At 26.3% G+C, this 23,453-nt stretch overlaps 1 protein-coding gene across 10 annotated transcripts in view; it reads left to right on the top strand.

Moving 5' to 3' along the window:
• Positions 1 to 9,852: 9,852 nt before the first annotated feature.
• The window catches only part of LOC143348816 (serine/threonine-protein kinase MARK2), a 294,206-nt gene continuing 280,605 nt past the window's right edge, over positions 9,853 to 23,453 (top strand). For all 10 annotated transcript variants that reach the window (XM_076779449.1, XM_076779447.1, XM_076779446.1 and 7 more), the window contains exon 1: positions 9,853 to 9,995. The gene's annotated coding sequence lies outside the window, so the exon portion shown is untranslated. The remainder of the gene's footprint in view (positions 9,996 to 23,453) is intronic.

Below are 23,453 nucleotides of genomic sequence, written 5' to 3'. Positions count from 1 at the left end.
AAATGATTGTAATCGACTCTTGTAACCAAAAATATTTTTTTAGAAAGATTTGAATTTTTTTTTTTTTTTTTTTTTTTTTTGTCGAAAAATTTCACACATTCTCGAATTTTTTTCTAGAAAATGAGTAGGATTTCGGGGATATGACTCTTCACCAAAAATGATTGTAATTGACCCTTACAGTCAAAAATATTTTTTTAGAAAGATTTGATTTTTTTTTTTTTTTTTTTTTTTTTTTTTTTTTGTCGAAAAATTTCACACCTTCTCGAATTTTTTTCTAGAAAATGATTAGGATTTCAAGGATATGACCCTTCACCAAAAATGATTGTAATTGACCCTTACAGCCAAAAATATTTTTTCCAGGACGATTTGAAATTTTTTTTTTTCATCGAAAAATTTCTCATCTTGAATTTTTTTCTAGGAAATGAGTAGGATTTCAAGGATATGACTCTTCACCAAAAATGATTGTAATCGACTCTTGTAACCGAAAATATTTTTTTTAGAAAGATTTGAAATTTTTTTTTCTTCATCGAAAAATTTCACACCTTCTCGAATTTTTTTCTAAGAAATGAGTAGGATTTCAAGGATATGACTCTTCACCAAAAATGATTGTAATCGACTCTTGCAACCGAAAATATTTTTTTTAGAACGATTTGAAATTTTTTTTTTTCGCCGAAAAACTTAGGCACCTACCCCCCGTCGATTTTTCTTAAATACGTTTTTTATTTTTAGTCATTTTATTTGCCGCCCTACAGAAAAGTTGACTAATACTTTTTTGTAGGTACCCATGAGCTCTACTTTAGAAAAAAGTTTCATTGAAATATATTCACTATTGTAGGAGTTATGGCTGTTTGAAAATTGGACCATTTTTATCGGGTTTTTCTCATTTTAGAGGGTCAAGGAACAACTTTTCGAATATTTTTAGAATTTCTACATATTCTACACTAAAATACGCGTCGTTTGCTTCTTTAAACATTAAAATCGTCCAATCCGTTCAGAAGTTATGACGTTTTAAAGATTCGAAGGAAATTTTCGAGTGACATTTCTGGTTTGAAATTATATTTTTGGTAAGGAATTTTTTTCTCGAAAATGCGTAGGATTTCGGGGGTATGTGTAATGACCAAAAGTGATTATAATCGACCCCTGCAACCGAAAAAATTTTTTTCAGGATAATTTGAAATTTTTTTTTTTCGAAAAATTTAGGCACCTACCCCCGTCGATTTTTCTTAAAAATTTGTTTTTGATGTTTAGTAATTTTGTTTGAAGCCCCACAGAAAAGTTGTCTAATACTTTTTTGTTGGTACCCATGAGCACTACATCAAAAAAAAGTTTCATTGAAATATATTCACTATTGTAGGAGTTATGGCTGTTTGAAAATTGGACCATTTTTATGGGGGTTTTCTCATTTTAGAGGGTCAAGGAACAACTTTTTGAATATTTTTAGAATTTCTACATATTCTACACTAAAATACGCGTTGTTTGCTTTTTTAAACATTAAAATCCTTCAATCCGTTCAGAAGTTATGACGTTTTAAAGATTCACATGAAATTTTGGGGAACCATTTTTGGCCTCACATTAGATTTTCAGTAATGAATTTTTTCTCGAAAATTGTTAGGATTTCGAGTGTATGTCTATTAACCAAAAATGATTGTAATTGACCCCTGCAGCTGAAAATAATTTTTTTAGAACGATTTGAAATTTTTTAATTTTGTCAAAAAATTTCCCACCTACTCGAATTTTTTCTCGAAAGGGGGTAGGATTTCGAGTGTATGTCTAATGACCATAAATGATTGTAATTGACCCCTGCAATCGAAAATAATTTTTCCAGAACGATTTGAAATTTTCTTTTTCGTCGAAAAATTTAGGCACCTACCCCCCGTCGATTTTTCTTAAAAATTCGTTTTTTATTTTTAGTAATTTTATTTGACGCCCTACAGAAAAGTTGTATAATACTTTTTTGTAGGTACTCATGAGCTCTACTTTAAAAAAAAGTTTCATTGAAATATATTCATTATTGTAGGAGTTATGGCTGTTCGAAAATTGGACCATTTTTATTGGGTTTTTCTCAGTTTACAGGGTCAAGGATCAACTTTTCCAGTATTTTTGCAATTTCTACATATTCTACACTAAAATACGCGTCGTTTGCTTTTTTAAACATTAAAATCCTCCTATCCGCTCAGAAGTTATGATATTTTAAACATTTCAATGAAATTTCAGTGAAACATCTCAATGGTCACACATGAAATGTTCGGTAATGAATTTTTTTCTCGAAACTGCGTAGAATTTCGGGATTATGTCTATTCACCAAAAATAATTGTAATTGACTCTTGCAACCGAAAATATTTTTTTTAGAACGATTTGAAATTTTTTTTTTTTCGTCGAAAAATTTAGGCACCTACCCCCCGTAGATTTTCCTTCAAAATTCGTTTTTTATTTTTAGTAATTTTATTTGACGCCCTACAGAAAAGTTGTCTAATACTTTTTTGTAAGTACCCATAAGCTCTACTTCAGGATAAAGTTTCATTTAAATATATTCAGAATTGTAGGAGTTATGGCTGTTTGAAAATTGGACCATTTTTATTGGGTTTTTCTCAGTTTACAGGGTCAAGGATCAACTTTTCCAATATTTTTGCAATTTCTACATATTCTTCATCTAAATACGCGTCGTTTGCTTTTTTAAACATTAAAATCCTCCTATCCGCTCAGAAGTTATGATATTTTAAACATTTCAATGAAATTTCAGTGAAACATCTCAATGGTCAGACATGAAATTTTCGGTAATGAATTTTTTTCTCGAAACTGCGTAGAATTTCGGGGTTATGTCTATTCACCAAAAATAATTGTAATTGACCCCCGCAACCGAAAATAATTTTTCCAGAACGATTTGAAATTTCTGAATTTAATTGTTAATAACTTTTTAACGAAGCCTCCATCAACAAATTGGTATTCTTCATTTTCGTCTTATTTTGGCCCCTAGAATCCTCTATTAAAATTTTTCCCATCGTTGTCGAACACCCTGTATAGGGCTGTGGTTCAGTTTCAATTGATGATTTTGAGGTGTGAGAGTGTACGCAGTAAACGACTGTTTTCCCCATTACGTCGACCGCGCCAATGTTCACAAACTGCATCGATTTTCCGACTGTGAAAATTATTAAACCTCGTTATATAATTGACAATACGCAGCTATCACATTTGAGAAAAAATCAGACTCCTAAAAAAAAAAAAAGAAATTCTATCAGTTTTGTCGAAACTCAAAAGTGGGGGGCGCTGTACAAACTATCGAACTGGGTTAGAATTTGATGCAAAAATTTTCTGTTGTGTCAGGAAAATTAATTTGACATTATTTCATTCAAAACAAATACCACGATTTATGCAAATAATTTTTATATTTTATATTAGTGCAATTTATAAAAAAAAAAATTGTTTAGTATGATGAATAAAATTACGAAATGATAGAGTAAAAATTTGAGGCTGTCGAGAAATTAATTTGACATTATTATTGGAATAAATTCCAATTTTTTTTTATTAAAATTATTATTAAATTATTTATTAACATTATTATTGGAAATTATTTCCATATAAAAATATTATTGGAATAATTTAATAATAATTTCCAATAATAATGTTAATAAATAATTTAATAATAATTTTAATAAAAAAAAATTGTTTAGTATGATGAATAAAATTGTGAAATTCTAGAGTGTCGATGAATTAATTTGACATTATTATTGGACATTCTTTTATTGAAAACAAGTATCACGATATATGCAAATAATTTTTATATTTTATATTAGTGCAATTTATAAAAAAAAAATTGGTTAGTATGATGAATAAAATTACGAAATGATAGAGTAAAAATTTGAGGATGTCGAGAAATTAATTTGACATTTATTGAAATTATTATTGGAAATTATTTCCAATAATAATGTTAATAAATAATTTAATAATAATTTTAATAAAAAAAAATTTTTTAGTATGATGAATAAAATTGTGAAATTCTAGAGTGTCGATAAATTAATTTGACATTATTATTGGACATTCTTTTATTGAAAACAAGTATCACGATATATGCAAATAATTTTTATATTTTATATTAGTGCAATTTATAAAAAAAAAAATTGTTTAGTATGATGAATAAAATTACGAAATGATAAATAAAAATTCTAGAGTGTTGATAAATTAATTTGACATTATTATTGAACATTATTTCATTCAAAACAAATATCACGATATATGCAAATAATTTTTATATTTTATATTAGTGCAATTTATAAAAAAAAAATTGTTTAGTATGATGAATAAAATTACGAAATTCTAGAGTGTCGAGAAATTAATTTGTCATTAAAATTGAACATTCTATTATTGAAAACAAATACCACGATATACGCAAATAATTTTTATATTTTATAATAGTGTAATTTATAAAAAAAAAAAAAGATTTTTAGTATAATAAATAAAAATTCTAGAGTGTTGATAAATTAATTTGACATTATTATTGGACATTATTTCATTCAAAACAAATATCACGATATATGCAAATAATTTTTATATTTTATATTAGTGCAATTTATAAAAAAAAAATTGTTTAGTATGATGAATAAAATTACGAAATTCTAGAGTGTCGAGAAAATAATTTGTCATTAAAATTGAACATTCTATTATTGAAAACAAATACCACGATATACGCAAATAATTTTTATATTTTATAATAGTGCAATTTATAAAAAAAAAAGATTTTTAGTATGATAAATAAAATTCTAGAGTGTCGATAAATTAATTTGACATTATTATTGGACATTATTTCATTCAAAACAAATATCACGATATATGCAAATAATTTTTATATTTTATATTAGTGCAATTTATAAAAAAAAAAAATTGTTTATTATGATGAATAAAATTACGAAATGATAGAGTAAAAATTTGAGGCTGTCGAGAAATTATTTCCAATAATAATGTTAATAAATAATTTAATAATAATTTTAATAAAAAAAAAATTTTTTAGTATGATGAATAAAATTACGAAATTCTAGAGTGTCGAGAAATAAATTTTTTCATTAAAATAAAACATTCTATTATTGAAAACAAATACCACGATATACGCAAATAATTTTTATATTTTATAATAATGCAATTTATAAAAAAAAAGATTTTTAGTATGATAAATAAAAATTCCAGACTGTCAAAAAATTAATTCGACACTATTATTAGAAATTATTTAATTAAAAACAAAAATATCACGATATATTCAAATAATTCTTACGCTTCATATTATCACAAATATATAAAAAAAAAAAATATTGTCATAAATAAAACAACCATCGCGTTAAAGTAAAAATTCCTGTCCAAAAATAAATAAGAAAATAAAAACCCAAAATCAAACATTCTTTCATCTAAAATTGATATTTGTTAATTCCATAATGGCGGGGGGGACCCAATAACGTCTCAAACAGTTAAAGTAATTTGACCCGGTTTCGCGTTGCACGGGTAGTATTAAAATCGATTAGGGATTTCCTGGCCCCAGCATTCCAATTTCGAAGATTGCATAAAACAAATGGAGGATCGGCTTATTAGCCGCGCTGAAACGCAAAGAGGCCGACGCGCGCATCGTAGTTTCACGGTTTGGCGCCACCGTCGCGCACACGTACCACTCTTCTAATTGAACGCACGGTTCACTGCGCATACCAATTAATAGAGAGCACTCGGGCGATCATCGATGGGACCAGATGCACCGTTATCGCCCGCGACATCCGATAAGTTGCTTTTTGCCTTCGACGCCGCAACGGGGAAAAAGTGAACGCTCGAGGAACGGTCGGTGGCCGATTTCTCGATTGGCGCGTCGATCGTTTCGGTAGTTGCGCGGGAAAATTCGAACGCGCGTTCAATCTTTAACGGTACAACAGAGACTTTTTGACTCAAAATACATAGTTTAACGGAATTATTCTTTTTGCAGCCTTCGAAGACCAACGATGAGGTGTTTGAAAATAATTTACTATTTCTAAAAAATTTTTAAGAGGCTAATTTCATAGTATTACGATGTTTTTATTATAAAATTTCTCGGAGAAGGAATGCAAAGTTTGAACAAGAAAATTCTCCCAATTGAAACTGCGTTTTATAGAAAATTGTCTAGTTGTTGTAACTTTCAAATTTGTTATTTAATAGTTCAATAGGATTTGATTTATTTGAGGTTAATTGCAAATCTTGTTTTGTAATTATAGTGTTTTTCAGCCCAATGAATTCAAGACAAAATAAAAAATTAAATGAAAAGATGTGTTAAAGAGTGACATAATTTTTTAAGTTATTTGTTATTTTATGAATTTGTTGTAATTTTTTTTACTATTTTTCTGGGCAATGAATTGTCATTATTCTTACATTTTTTTGACTATTGCAGAATTGAGAAAATAATAAACTATGAATCATAAAAATTTAAAATATATTTAAAAATTTTAAATATATTTAAATTTTTATTCTTCTATAAGTTTGTATTATGAAAGCATAATATCCCGTTAATTGGACCTTTTGCAAATTCTTTGTTAAAAATAAATCTCGCAAATTGAAGCACAATAACGGTTGGTCCATTTAACGATGATTTTAATTAATGGAGGATACTGTTATTATGTATTATATTAATTGAAATCGTACTTTATTAGACGATGTGTTGTGGTGGTTTGAAATAAACACGCGTTGAATAATCATTCGGTGTTTATTAAAATTCTAAAGTCGATATGCGGGGCTCTTGGGAATAATTTTTGTAAATATTATAGATAAACTAATAGAATTTCAAAGTAACATGATAAATAGAAGTAACTGTAATAAATATGAAACTGTTTAAAAATTAATTTTTTAATCGATTAATTACTATTTTTTCACGTTTGGAAGTACTGAATTTTTTTTTTAATTTGGAAAAATTATTTCGAAAAGGGCTTGAATTTTAATACGTATACTTGGGCCCTCGAGAATAATTTTTGTAAAAAGATAGATTAATAGAATTTCGAAATAAATTCATAATAAATAAAAATAACTAATAAATATGAAACTGTTTAAAAATTAATTTTTTAATCGATTAATTACTATTTTTTCACGTTTGGAAGTACTGAATTTTTTTTTTAATTTGGAAAAATTATTTCGAAAAGGGTTTGAATTTTAATACGTATACTTGGGCCCTCGAGAATAATTTTTGTAAAATAGAATTTCGAAATAAATTCGTAATAAATAAAAATAACTGTAATAAGTATGAAATTGTTTAAAAATCGATTTTAATCTATGGATAATTGTTATTTATCCACATTTGAAAACACCGAATTTTTTTTTTAATTTAGAAGAATTATTTTGAAGAGGAATCGAATTGTTTAATAAGCATTTTAGTACGACTTTTATATTATTGTCAAAATATTTTTTGGAAAGTTATTTTCGAGGGATTATTTTGAAGAGAGACAGAATTTTTTAATAAGCTTTTTAATACTAGTTCTATATTGTCGCCAAAATAGTTTTTGAGAAATTATTTTGGAAGGATTCTGAATTTTTTAATAAGAGTTTTAATGTGAGTTTTATATTGTCACTAAAAAAATTTTCGAAAAGTTCTCGAGAAATTATTTTGAATAGAATTATTTTGAAAAATTCCTCAAATTTCAATAAGCGTTTTATTACGAGTTTTATTTTGCCATTTTATCGCCAAAATATTTTTCGAAATGTTGTTTTCAAAAAATTGTTTCTTTGAAATTATTTTGTAGGGACCTCATGTTTTGATAAACATTTTAATACGAGTTTTATATTGTCGATAAAAAGGTTTCCGAAAATTTCCGAGAAATTATTTTGAATAGAATTATTTTGAAAAATTTCTGAATTTTCAATAAGCGTTTTATTACGAGCTTTATTTTGCCATTTTGTCGACAAAATATTTTTCGAAAATTGTATTCAAAAAATTATTTTCTTGAAATTATTTTGTAGGGACCTCATGTTTTAATAAACATTTTAATACGAGTTTTATATTGTCGATAGAAAGGTTTTCGAAAAATTTCCGAGAAATTATTTTGAATAGAATTATTTTGAAAATTGAAAATTGAGAATGCAATTATTTTGAAAAATGCTTGAATTTTCAATAAACGTTTTAATACGAGTTTTTTTGTGTCTTTTTATCGCTAAAAAGGTTTTCGAAAAGTAGTTTTCGAGAAATTATTTTGAAAAATTCCTCAATTTTCCAATAAGCGTTTTAATACGAGTTTTATTTTGCCATTTTATCGTCAAAATGTTTTTCGAAAAGTAGTTTTCGAGAAATTATTTTGAAAAGAATTATTTTAAAAAATTCCTCAATTTTCCAATAAGCGTTTTAATACGAGTTTTATTTTGCCATTTTATCACTAAAAACGTTTTCGAAAAGTTCTCGAGAAATTATTTTGAATGCAATTATTTTGAAAAATGCTTGAATTTTCAATAAACGTTTTAATACGAGTTTTTTTGTCTTTTTATCGCTAAAAAGGTTTTCGAAAAGTAGTTTTCGAGAAATTATTTTAAACAAATCCTAAATTTTACTAAACGTTTTTAAATACGAATTTTATATTGTCGACACAATAGTTTTCGAAAAGTTACTTTCGAGAAATTATTTCGGAAAGAATTATTTTGTAAAATCCCTCCATTTTCCAATAAGTGTTTTAATACGAGTTTTATTTTGCCATTTTATCGCCAAAATGTTCTTCTAAAAGTAGTTTTTGAGAAATTATTTTGAAAAATCTCTCAATTTTCCAATAAGCGTTTTAATACGAGTTTTATTGTGTCTTTTTATCGCTAGAAAGGTTTTCGAAAAGTAGTTTTCGAAAAATTATTTTAAAAAATCCTTTAATTTTCCAATAATCGTTTTAATATGAGCTTTATTGTGTCATTTTATCGCCAAAATGTGTTTCGAAAAGTAGTGTTCGAGAAATTATTTTGAAAAGAATTATTTTAAAAAATTCCCCAATTTTCCAATAAGCGTTTTAATACGAGTTTTATTGTGTCATTTTATCACTAAAAACGTTTTTCGAAAAGTAGTTTTCGAGAAATTATTTTGAAAAATCCCTCAATTTTCCAATAAGTGTTTTAATATGACTATTTTTGTGTCTTTTTATCGCTAAAAAGGTTTTCGAAAAGTAGTTTTCGAAAAATTATTTTAAAAAGAATTATTTTGAAAAATCCTTTAATTTTCCAATAATCGTTTTAATATGAGTTTTATTGTGTCATTTTATCGCCAAAATGTGTTTCGAAAAGTAGTTTTCGTGAAATTATTTTGAAAAAAATTATTTTAAAAAAAGCTTGAATTTTCAATAAGCATTTTAATACGAGTTTTATTGTGTCATTTTATCACTAAAAACGTTTTTCGAAAAGTAGTTTTCGAGAAATTATTTTGAAAAATCCCTCAATTTTCCAATAAGCGTTTTAATATGTGTTTTTTTTGTGTCTTTTTATCGCTAAAAAGGTTTTCGAAAAGTAGTTTTCGAAAAATTATTTTAAAAAGAATTATTTTGAAAAATCCTTTAATTTTCCAATAATCGTTTTAATATGAGTTTTATTGTGTCATTTTATCGCCAAAATGTGTTTCGAAAAGTAGTTTTCGTGAAATTATTTTGAAAAGAATTATTTGAAAAATCCCTCAATTTTCCAATAAGCATTTTAATACGAGTTTTATCGTGTCATTTTATCCCTAAAAACGTTTTCGAAAAGCACTCTAGAAATTATTTTGAAAATAATTATTTTAAAAAGTTCCTCAATTTTCAATAATCGTTTTAAAACGAGTTTTATTGCGTCATTTTATCGCCAAAATATTTTGTTTTTCGAAAAGTTGTTTCCCCCCAGTTTTAATCGTCCATGTGCATGTTGTTGCAGGCGTAGGGGAAGAGGGTGCATCGTCAAAGCGTCGGAGGGTTTGAGGCAGTGAAACTGGCTGGCCTACAATGTCCGCTAGTATGCGGAGCACTCTGCAAACCGTTCCAGAATCAGTGCCGGCCGACCACGTCACGAACTCCAAAGTAAGTCCCAGCAATTCGGCGAAAGCCAACGTACAGTTATGCTCGTTTACTCGTAGCTCTTACTCAACGACGAAACGGCCACGGTGCGCTTCGAGCGCGATAAAAATTCCACAGAGCGTCTAAAAAAACAAAAAATACAGACTTTACGGGCACTCCGTACTCGATAAATCTAGCAAAAAATAACGAAACGCGAATATTTTTATTTGGTACCTTTATTTTTTTAAGGAAATATTTATTTCATTAATATTGTTTCTATATTCATGGTATTATATGCAAAGTTTCACTTTTGTTATGTTTTTTAATTGGGGGGATCTTTATGCAAATTTATGCTTTTATTAATAGAATTAATTGTATGTTAGTTTGAGTGTTTTTTATATTTTTGTATGTCAAGTGCATTTTATAATATTTGGAAATTAATTAATTAATACAATTAATAGAGTTAATTGTATGTTAGTTTGAGTGTTTTTTATATTTTTTTATGTCGAGTGTATTTTTTAATGTTTTGGAAATTAAAATTTAGCATAAATGCATAAACATTCGTAGGTTATTTATGATAGTGTGCTTGGAGGGGTATAGAAAATTTTACGCGAGGAAAATATTTTTTATTAATATCAAATATCAAAAATTCATATTTTTCGAAATTGTTTATTTTCGAGTGTGGATTATGAGTTATTTGGGTCGTGAATATTAATAATGTTAGAGACTAGAATATATTGTGATTAATTTGCAAATTAAATAAATCAGAAATATTTTGCAACACTTTTTGCAGACTTTAAATAATAGATTTCTATTTGTGTAATTTATAAATTTGTTAAATAGAAATCATGTTTGAGACTTCTCGTTGCAAATAGTATTTTGCCAAAAATCAAAAAATCATACGAAAGTAAAGTATTTTTTATTAATATCAAATATCAAAAATTCGTATTTTTCGAAATTGTTTATTTTCGAGAGTGGATCATGAGTTATTTGAGTTGTAAATATTAGTAATGTTAGAGAATAGAATATATTGTGTTTAATTTGCAAATTAAATAAATGAAAAATATTTTGCAACACTTTTTACAGACTTTAAATAATAAATTTCTATTTGTGTAATTTATAAATTTGTTAAATAGAAATCATGTTTGAGATTTTTCGTTGCAAATAGTATTTTGCCAAAAATCCAAAAATCATACGAAAGTAAAATATTTTTTATTAATATCAAATATCAAAAATTCATATTTTTCGGAATTGTTTATTTTCGAGTCTGGATCATGAGTTATTTGAATTGTAAATATTAATAATGTTAGAGACTAGAATATATTGTGATTAATTTGCAAATTAAATAAATGAAAAATATTTTGCAATACTTTTTACAGACCTCAAATAATAAATTTCTATTTGTGTAATTTATAAATTTGTTAAATAGAAATCATGTCTGAGATTTTTCGTTGCAAATAGTATTTTGCCAAAAATCCAAAAATCATACGAAAGTAAAATATTTTTATTAATATCAAATATCAAAAATTCATATTTTTCGAAATTGTTTATTTTCGAGACTGGATCGTGAGTTATTTGAGTTGTAAATATTAATAATGTTAGAAAATACAATATATTGTGTTTAATTTGCAAATTAAATAAATCAAAAATATTTTGCAATACTTTTTACAAACCTCAAATAATAAATTTCTATTTGTGTAATTTATAAATTTGTTAAATAGAAATCATGTTTGAGATTTTTCGTTGCAAATAGTATTTTGCCAAAAATCCAAAAATCATACGAAAGTAAAATATTTTTTATTAATATCAAATATCAAAAAATTCATATTTTTCGAAATTGTTTATTTTCGAGAGTGGATTATGAGTTATTTGAGTTGTAAATATTAGTAATGTTAGAGAATAGAATATATTGTGATTAATTTGCAGATTCAATAAATCAAAAATATTTTGCAATACTTTTTACAGACTTTAAATAATAAATTCCTATTTGTGTAATTTATAAATTTGTTAAATAGAAATTATGTTTGAGATTTTTCGTTGCAAATAGTATTTTGCCAAAAATCCAAAAATCATACGAAAGTAAAATATTTTTTATTAATATCAAATATCAAAAATTCATATTTTTCAGAATTGTTTATTTTCGAGTCTGAATCATGAGTTATTTGAATTGTAAATATTAATAATGTTAGAAAATAGAATATATTGTGATTAATTTGCAAATTAAATAAATCAAAAATATTTTGCAATACTTTTTACAGACTTTAAATAATAAATTTCTATTTGTGTAATTTATAAATTTGTTAAATAGAAATTATGTTTGAGACTTTTCGTTGCAAATAGTGTTGTTATTTTGCCAAAAATCCAAAAATCATACGAAAGTAAAATATTTTTTATTAATATCAAATATTAAAAATTCATATTTTGTCAGAATTATTTTCTGGAGTCTGGTACATGAATTATTTGAGTCATAAATAATAATAATGTTAAAAAATATAATATACTGTGTTTAATTTGCAAATTAAATAAATCAAAAATATTTTGCAACACTTTTTACAGACTTTAAATAATAAATTTCTATTTGTGTAATTTATAAATTTGTTAAAAAGACGCCATGTTTGGACGCCATCTTGCCAAAAATCGAAAAATCATACAGAAGTAAAATATTTTTTATTAAAATAAATTTTGAAAGAATAGTATTGTCAAAGTTGGTTATTTTCGAGTTTGGATTATGAATTATTTGAGTCATAAATAATAATAATGTTAGAAAATACAATATATTGTGTTTAATTTACAAATTATATAAATCAAAAATACAAAAAAAAATATGTGAACATACACAATACTTTTTACAAACCTCAAACAATAAATTTCTATTTGTGTAATTTATAAATTTATTAAAAAGACGCCATCTTGCCAAAAATCGAAAAATCATACGAAAGTAAAATATTTTCTACTAATATCAAATATCAAAAATTAATATTTTGTCAGAATTATTTTCTGGAGTCTCATACATGAATTATTTGAGTCATAAATAATAATAATGTTAAAAAATACAATATATATTGTATTTAATTTACAAATTAAATAACTCAAAAATATCAAAAAAAAAAAAATATGATTATATGCAACACTTTTTACAGACCTTAAAAAATAAATTCCTATTTGAACAATTTATAAATTTATTAAAAAGACGCCATATTTGAGACTTCTCGTTGTAAATAGTGTTATTATCTTGCCAAAAATCCAAAAATTATACGAAAGTAAAATATTTTCTATTAATATCAAATATCAAAAATTAATATTTTGTCAGAATTATTTTCTGGAGTCTGGTACATGAATTATTTGAGTCTTGAATATTAATAATATTAGAAAATACAATATATATTATTTACAAATTATTTAAATTACAAATTAAATAAATCAAAAATATTTTAAAAAATATCTGAACATTTTTCGAAGATCATAAATTTCCCAGTTGCCTAATTAATAAACTCGTTAAAAAGGAGGTATGTTAGGGTCGTCTAACTGCAAATATTTGCCAAGTTTCTATGCTCGAGTGGAAAGTCCAACATTCGACAAACAATATGGTAAAATAATCCCACATTTAGAAATCGTGTACCACGGCCATAAGCAAATCAGAAAATCACCAACTCCGACAATATTGATTTTTCTACCCGTGTTGTCCAAGCATTTTTCGCTCTAACGAGTACTATGTCCCCTGTCGAAGGTATTTTCTCAACAATCCGTGCGTGCAACTCGCGAATTTTCTTAAATATTTTTTTTCCCCCAAATTCAAAACCGCGTTTCCATGTTTTTATAACGCTTTTATCACTGTAAAAGCTGAAAAAAGCGTTTTTCTGCAATTTTTTTTTCTTGTCTGACCATCTAGCCATCTTTTTTATTGGTCAAGGAATAATAAATATAATACGAGACGAAAAATCAATATTTTTGCATTTTTTTCGATCTCATATATGGTATTTTTAAATTTAGAATTTTCTAACTATTTTTCTTCATCAGTTAAGAAATAATAAATATAATATGAGGCGAAAAATCAATATTTTTGCATTTTTTTGATTCCATGTATGTTATTTTTAAATTTAGAATTTTCTAACTATTTCTTTTCATCAGTTAAGAAATAATAAATATAATTTGAGGCGAAAAATCAATATTTTTGCATTTTTTTCGACCTCATATATGTTATTTTTAAATTTAGAATTTTCTAACTATTTTTTTTTCATCAGTTAAGAAATAATAAATATAATTTGAGGCGAAAAATCAATATTTTTGCATTTTTTTTGATTCCATATATGTTATTTTTAAATTTAGAATTTTCTAACTATTTTTTTTTCATCAGTTAAGAAATAATAGATATAATACGAGACGAAAAATCAATATTTTTGCATTTTTTTTGATTCCATGTATGTTATTTTTAAATTTAGAATTTTCTAACTATTTTTTTTCATCAGTTAAGAAATAATAGATATAATATGAGACGAAAAATCAATATTTTTGCATTTTTTTCGATCTCATATATGTTATTTTTAAATTTAGAATTTTCTAACTATTTTTTTTCATCAGTTAAGAAATAATAAATATAATACGAGGCGAAAAATCAATATTTTTGCATTTTTTTTGATTCCATATATGTTATTTTTAAATTTAGAATTTTCTAACTATTTTTTTTCATCAGTTAAGAAATAATAAATATAATAGGAGGCGAAAAATCAATATTTTTGCATTTTTTTTGATTCCATATATGTTATTTTTAAATTTAGAATTTTCTAACTATTTTTTTTCATGAGTTAAGAAATAATAAATATAATACGAGACGAAAAATCAATATTTTTGCATTTTTTTCGATCTCATATATGTTATTTTTAAATTTAGAATTATTTAACTATTTTTTCTTCATCAGTTAAGAAATAATAGATATAATACGAGACGAAAAATCAATATTTTTGCATATTGCCACTGCAAAAACGCTTTATTTCAGGTTTTTAATTATTAAGGGGTAAGACCACTGCAAAAACCTAAAATAAAGTATTTTTGTACCACTGCAAAAATACTTTATTTTAGGTTTTTGCAGTGGTCTTATCCCTTAATAAGACGCATCGACACGAAAGTTGTAGAGGCGTCAAGGTGTAAAAGCGACGCTTTATTCCCAACCATTTCTCGACCTTTGAACATTCTTACACCGGGGGTTGAAAATGTCACGGGTGAACCAGCGCTGGATCCACGGCTGACCCTGTGGATCGATCATGCGCGCTGTAACGTAATGCCACGGTTCGTCTATTTAGCAAATCCAATCGCATTTGTTTGGTAAATCGTGAGACAATGTCGCCATATTTTTTTTTTTATTATGTAGTAATTTTATTATTTTTTTTTTACCGAAATTCTTATTTTGATAATTTTCAACTGATCGATGTAAATTAATCTGATTAGTATTTTAGATTAGATTACTAAAAATTATTTTTTCAATTTTCAAAATGACTTTTTTTATATAAAGTGTTTGGCCACTCCTTGGAAAAATTTTAATGGGGGATTCTAGAGGCCAAAATAAGACGAAAATCAAGAATACTAATTTGTTGATGGAGGCTTCGTTAAAAAGTTATTAACGTTCAAAGTTGCGGCTGTAGAACGGCAATTTGTCCATCTATTTGAATTTTTTTCTCGAAAATGGTTAGGATTTCGAGGGTATGTCTATTAACCAAAAATGATTGTAATTAACCCCAGAACCTAGAAATAATTTTTTTAGAATAATTCAATATTTTTTTTTTCGCCGAAAAATTTAGGCATCTACCCCCTTATCGATTTTTCTTATACATTCGTTTTTCATTTTTGATAATTTTATTTGACGCCCTACAGAAAAGTTGTCTAATACTTTTCTGTAGGTACCCATGGGCTCTACTTCAGAAAAAAGTTTCATTGAAATATATTCACTATCGTAGGAGTTATGGCTGTTTGAAAATTTGACCATTTTTATAGGGTTTTCCTTATTTTGCGAGGTCAAGAATCAACTTTTCGATTATTTTTAGAATTTCTACATATTCTACACTAAAATACGCGTCGTTTGCTTGTTTAAACATTAAAATCGTCCAATCCGTTCAGAAGTTATGACGTTTTAAAGATTCACATGAAATTTTGGGGAACCATTTCTGGCCTCACATTAGATTTTCAGTAATGAATTTTTTTCTCGAAAATGGTTAGGATTTCGAGAGTATGTCTAATGACCAAAAATTATTGTAATCGACCCCTGCAATCGAAAATAATTTTTTTTAAACGATTCAAAATTTTTTAATTTCGTCGAAAATTTGGTCCACCTACTCGAATTTTTTTCTCGAAAATGGGTAGAATTTCGAGGGTATGTCTATTCACCAAAATTGCTTGTAATTGATCCATGTAACTAAATATAATTTTTTTTAGCATGATTTGAAATTTTTTATTCCCGTCGAAAAATTTCACACCTTCTCGAATTTTTTTCTCGAAAATGGGTAGGAATTCAGGGGTATGTCTATTCACCAAAAATGATTGTAATGGACCCCCGCAACCGAAAATATTTTTTCCAGAATGATTTGAAATTTCTCAATTTTCAGGGTAACAAGACAGTTATGGTCAGACATGAATTTTTAGTAATGAATTTTTTTCTCGAAAGTGGTTAGGATTTCGTGGGTATGACTATTGACCAAAAACGATTGTAATGGACCCCCGCAACTAAAAATAATTTTTCCAGAACGATTTAAAACACGTGAAATTTTAGGGGAATCATTCATTCTGGATCAGACATTATATTTTCAGTAATGAATTTTTTTCTCGAAAATGGTTAGGATTTCAGGGGTATGTCTATTCACAAAAAATGATTGTAATCGACTCCCACAACTGAAAATAATTTTTTCAAAATGATTTGAAATTTTTTAATTTAATTTTTTAATAACTTTTTAACGAAGCCTCAATCAACAAATTGGTATTCTTGATTTTCGTCTTATTTTGGCTTCTAGAATCTTCCATTGAAATTTTTCTCAGGGATGGCCCAAAACACCCTGTGTAGCGATCGAAAGAGTATAATCACGTATACGTGACAATGGCCGTTAACTTCTGGTTTGCAAACAATCATACTCGAATCATAGCACAATAATATTTCCTTTCAATTACCAGAAAATGCAACTAATTTACTACTCTTTGACTCTGTAAAATTTGCAATTATTTATCAAAATTAATTTTCTGATTAATTATATTGCATTGAAAATAAATGTTTATTCATTCTCTTATAGAAAAGTACAATAAAGTTAAAAAACTCCAGTCGAGTAAATATTTCACAATTTTAATTAGAAATTTATTATTTTGAATATAATCACGTATACGTGACAGCGGCCGTTAACTACTGGTTTTCAAACAATCATAGCACAACAATATTTCCTTTCAATTACCAGAAAATGCGACTAATTTACTACTCTTCGACTCATTAAATTTACAATTATTTATCAAAATTAATTTTCTGATTAATTACATTGCATTAAAAATAAATGTTTATTCATTCTCTTATAGAAAAGTCCAATAAAGTTCAAAAACTCCAGTCGAGTAAATATTTCACAATTTTGATTACAAATTTATTATTTTGAATATGATCACGTATACGTGACAATGGCCGTTAACTACTGGTTTTCAAACTATCATAGCATAACAATATTTCCTTTCAATTACCAGAAAATGCAACTAATTAGCTACTCTTCGGTAAATTTCCAATTATTTATTCGAATACTTTCGCTAATTAATTTTTTGTTTACCCGCTAACCTATAATTTGTCTGTTTTCATGCCCCAAATAGCACATAACTATTCGCATAAGCCGACGAAACCGTGGTTATTAAATCGTCCATTTGCTCGATCGAATGTTTTCGAATGCTCAAGCGCCCGGTGGGCTAGATACCCGCTAATTGTAATACATTTATGCTCGTGTGTTTCGCTGCAAGTGAAATACAGTTTTGGACCATAGATCGAAATCACGCTCGGGACCACCGTCGCCGTTTCGTCGATCGATAATGTGCCTCGTCACGCAAAACGTGTTGAAAGGGTATGGTTGAACGATTGCACTCGGCAAAAGGGTTACGATTGCGGTAACCGGGGCAGAGCTCGATTCTGTAACGGGACGAAACGTCCGCGAAACACGGACGGGAAAAACTGGCTGCGTAAACGAAGGCCAGATCGAACGATTTGCAAGAATTGTTCGGTTACCGCAAACGCGGTCCATCGAGCGTAAACGCAATGGCTGCCGCTCGAGACTTCGAAGCGTTCTTCGATCTCCGTAGGGACGAAGCTTTTCATGTTGGTACGCTCGTTTCGTTGCAAGAGTTACTATTTGGCGCGAAATTCAAATAGTGATACACCAGGATTGGAATAAAATAGAATATTTCATAAATGTTTTGTATAATCGGTTTATTTTAGGTTATGTAGCTTATGTAAAATTAAATAATACTTTTTATGGGGGTCAATTTTTTAAAATGATATATTTTAAATTTATGTAACGTTGAATTTGTTTGAAATAGTATTTATTATTAGTATATTATTGTATAATAATATATTATATGATATATTATTAGTTTTTTGGGTCACAGAAGCATGTTTGAAAGCATTCCTCTTTGGCGCGAAATTTAAATAGGGATACACTAGAATTCAAATAAAGTGGAACATTTCATAAATATTATGTAAAATCGGTTTATTTTCGGTTGTGTAGCTTATATAGGATTAAATAATAGTTTGTGGGGGTCAATTTTTTAAAATAATTTAATTTTAAATTATGGAATGTTGAATTTGTTTGAAATAGTATTTTTATTAGTTTTTTGGGGCAAAGAAGCATGTTTGAAAGCGTTACTATTTGGCGCGAAATTCAAATTAGGGATACAGTAGGACTCAAGTAAAATAGAATATTTTATAAATATTTTGTAAGAGCAGTTTATTTTTAGTTGTGTAGCTTATATTGAATTAAATAATACTTTTTGTGAGGGTCAATTTTTTAAAATAATTTATTTTTAAATTATAGAATGTTGAATTTGTTTGAAATAGTATTTTTATTAGTTTTTTGGGGGCAAAGAAGCATGTTTGAAAGCGTTACTATTTGGCGCGAAATTCAAATAGGGATACAGTAGGAATCCTGTAAAATGGAATATTTCATAAATATTTTGTAAAATCGGTTTATTTTAGGTTATGTAGCTTATATTGAATTAAATAATAGTTTGTGTGGGTCAATTTTGTTAAATAATGTATTTTTAAATTATGGAATGTTGAATTTATTTGAAATAGTTTTTTTATTTGTTTTTTGAAAGCGTTACTATTTGGCGCGAAATTCAAATAGGGATACACTAAGATTCAAGTAAAATGGAATATTTTATAAATATTTTGTAAAATCGGTTTATTTTCGGTTGCATAACACGAAGCTTTTCATGTTGGTACGCTCGTTTCGTTGCAAGAGTTACTATTTGGCGCGAAATTCAAATAGGGATACACTAGGATTCAAATAAAATGGAATATTTCATAAATATTTTGTAAAATCAGTTTATTTTCGGTTGCGTAGGTTATATTGAATTAAATAATACTTTTTGTGGTGGTCAATTTTTTAAAATAATTTATTTTTAAATTATGGAATGTTGAATTTGTTTGAAATAGTATTTTTATTTGTTTTTTGAAAGCGTTACTATTTGGCGCGAAATTCAAATTAGGGATACAGTAGGACTCAAGTAAAATAGAATATTTTATAAATATTTTGTAAGAGCAGTTTATTTTTAGTTGTGTAGCTTATATTGAATTAAATAATACTTTTTGTGAGGGTCAATTTTTTAAAATAATTTATTTTTAAATTATAGAATGTTGAATTTGTTTGAAATAGTATTTTTATTAGTTTTTTGGGGGCAAAGAAGCATGTTTGAAAGCGTTACTATTTGGCGCGAAATTCAAATAGGGATACAGTAGGAATCCTGTAAAATGGAATATTTCATAAATATTTTGTAAAATCGGTTTATTTTAGGTTATGTAGCTTATATTGAATTAAATAATAGTTTGTGTGGGTCAATTTTGTTAAATAATGTATTTTTAAATTATGGAATGTTGAATTTATTTGAAATAGTTTTTTTATTTGTTTTTTGAAAGCGTTACTATTTGGCGCGAAATTCAAATAGGGATACACTAAGATTCAAGTAAAATGGAATATTTTATAAATATTTTGTAAAATCGGTTTATTTTCGGTTGCATAACACGAAGCTTTTCATGTTGGTACGCTCGTTTCGTTGCAAGAGTTACTATTTGGCGCGAAATTCAAATAGGGATACACTAGGATTCAAATAAAATGGAATATTTCATAAATATTTTGTAAAATCAGTTTATTTTCGGTTGCGTAGGTTATATTGAATTAAATAATACTTTTTGTGGTGGTCAATTTTTTAAAATAATTTATTTTTAAATTATGGAATGTTGAATTTGTTTGAAATAGTATTTTTATTTGTTTTTTGAAAGCGTTACTATTTGGCGCGAAATTCAAATAGGGATACAGTAGGATTCAAGTAAAATAGAATATTTCATAAATATTATGTAAAAGCAGTTTATTTTTGATTGTGTAGCTTATATTGAATTAAATAATAGTTTGTGTGGGTCAATTTTTTTGAATAATGTATTTTTAAATTATAAAATGTTGAATTAGTTTGAAATAGTAATTTTATTAGTTTTTTGGGGGCAAAGAAGCATGTTTGAAAGCGTTACTATTTGGCGCGAAATTCAAATAGGGATACAGTAGGAATCCTGTAAAATGGAATATTTCATAAATATTTTGTAAAATCGGTTTATTTTAGGTTATGTAGCTTATATTGAATTAAATAATAGTTTGTGTGGGTCAATTTTGTTAAATAATGTATTTTTAAATTATGGAATGTTGAATTTATTTGAAATAGTTTTTTTATTTGTTTTTTGAAAGCGTTACTATTTGGCGCGAAATTCAAATAGGGATACACTAAGATTCAAGTAAAATGGAATATTTTATAAATATTTTGTAAAATCGGTTTATTTTCGGTTGCATAACACGAAGCTTTTCATGTTGGTACGCTCGTTTCGTTGCAAGAGTTACTATTTGGCGCGAAATTCAAATAGGGATACACTAGGATTCAAATAAAATGGAATATTTCATAAATATTTTGTAAAATCAGTTTATTTTCGGTTGCGTAGGTTATATTGAATTAAATAATACTTTTTGTGGTGGTCAATTTTTTAAAATAATTTATTTTTAAATTATGGAATGTTGAATTTGTTTGAAATAGTATTTTTATTTGTTTTTTGAAAGCGTTACTATTTGGCGCGAAATTCAAATAGGGATACAGTAGGATTCAAGTAAAATAGAATATTTCATAAATATTATGTAAAAGCAGTTTATTTTTGATTGTGTAGCTTATATTGAATTAAATAATAGTTTGTGTGGGTCAATTTTTTTGAATAATGTATTTTTAAATTATGGAATGTTGAATTTGTTTGAAATAGTATTTTTAATAGTTTTTTGGGGCAAAGAAGCATGTTTGAAAGCGTTACTATTTGGCGCGAAATTCAAACAGGGATACAGTAGGATTCATGTAAAGTGGAATATTTCATAAATATTTTGTAAAATCGGTTTATTTTTTGTTGTGTAGCTTATATTGAATTAAATAATAGTTTGTGTGGGTCAATTTTTTTAAATAATGTATTTTTAAATAATGGAATGTTGAATTTATTTGAAATAGTATTTTTATTTGTTTTTTGAAAGCGTTACTATTTGGCGCGAAATTCAAATAGGGATAGACTAGAATTCAAATAAAATAGAATATTTCATAAATAGTATGTAAAATCGGTTTATTTTCGGTTGAATAACACGAAGCTTTTCATGTTGGTACGCTCGTTTCGTTGCAAGCGTTACTATTTGGCGCGAAATTCAAATAGGGATACAGTAGGATTCAAGTAAAATGGAATATTTCATAAATATTTTGTAAAATCGGTTTATTTTTTGTTGTGTAGCTTATATTGAATTAAATAATAGTTTGTGTGGGTCAATTTTTTTGAATAATGTATTTTTAAATTATGGAATGTTGAATTTATTTGAAATAGTTTTTTTATTTGTTTTTTGAAAGCGTTACTATTTGGCGCGAAATTCAAATAGGGATACAGTAGGGTTCAAGTAAAATAGAATATTTCATAAATATTATGTAAAAGCAGTTTATTTTTGATTGTGTAGCTTATATTGAATTAAATAATAGTTTGTGTGGGTCAATTTTTTTAAATAATGTATTTTTAAATAATGGAATGTTGAATTTATTTGAAATAGTATTTTTATTTGTTTTTTGAAAGCGTTACTATTTGGCGCGAAATTCAAATAGGGATACACTAAGATTCAAGTAAAATGGAATATTTTATAAATATTTTGTAAAATCGGTTTATTTTCGGTTGCATAACACGAAGCTTTTCATATTCGTACGCTCGTTTCGTTGCAAGCGTTACTATTTGGCGCGAAATTCAAATAGGGATACACTAGGATTCAAGTAAAATGGAATATTTCATAAATATTTTGTAAAATCGGTTTATTTTTTGTTGTGTAGCTTATATTGAATTAAATAATAGTTTGTCTGGGTCAATTTTTTTAAATAATGTATTTTTAAATTATGGAATGTTGAATTTGTTTGAAATAGTATTTTTATTAGTTTTTTGGGGCAAAGAAGCATGTTTGAAAGCGTTACTATTTGGCGCGAAGCTTTTCTCTCATATTGGTACGCTCGTTTCGTTGCAAGCATTACTATTTGGCGCGAAATTCAAATAGTGATACACTAGGATTGAAATAAAATAGAATATTTCATAAATATTTTGTAAAATCGGTTTATTTTTGGTTATGTAGCTTATATAGAATTAAATAATACTTTTTGTGGGTTCAATTTTTTAAAATGATATATTTTAAATTTATGTAACGTTGAATTTGTTTTAAATAGTATTTATTATTAGTATATTATTAGATAATAATATATTATATGATATATTATTAGTTTGTTGGGTCAAAGAAGCATGTTTGAAAGCGTTCCCATTTGGCGCGAAATTCAAATAGGAATACAGTAGGATTCAAATAAAATAGAATATTTTGTAAATATTATGTAAAATTGGTTTATTAAAATTCTCTCCAATCACTCAATCTTTCATAAACTTAAAAAAAATTCTATTTCAAAATTGACCCACCCAGAGTATTAAAAAAAATTTCAAAAATAAATTTTTTAGCATCGATATTCACAATTATCATCAAATAAATTAACACAAAATTCTCTGCAACCACTCAATCTTTCATAAATTAAAAAAAAATTCTATTTCAAAATTGACCCACCCAGAGTGTTAAAAAGAAACTTCAAAAACAAATTTTCTAGCATCAATATTCATAATTACCATCAAATAAATTAACATAAAATTCTCTGCAATCACTGAATCGTTCATAAATTTAAAAAAAA

This window comes from Colletes latitarsis, chromosome 12 (assembly GCF_051014445.1).
Source record: "Colletes latitarsis isolate SP2378_abdomen chromosome 12, iyColLati1, whole genome shotgun sequence".
In the NCBI taxonomy this organism is placed as follows: Eukaryota; Metazoa; Arthropoda; class Insecta; order Hymenoptera; family Colletidae; genus Colletes; species Colletes latitarsis.
The sequence above is the reverse complement of the archived record's forward strand: the minus strand, read 5'-3'. Positions and strand labels throughout refer to the sequence as shown.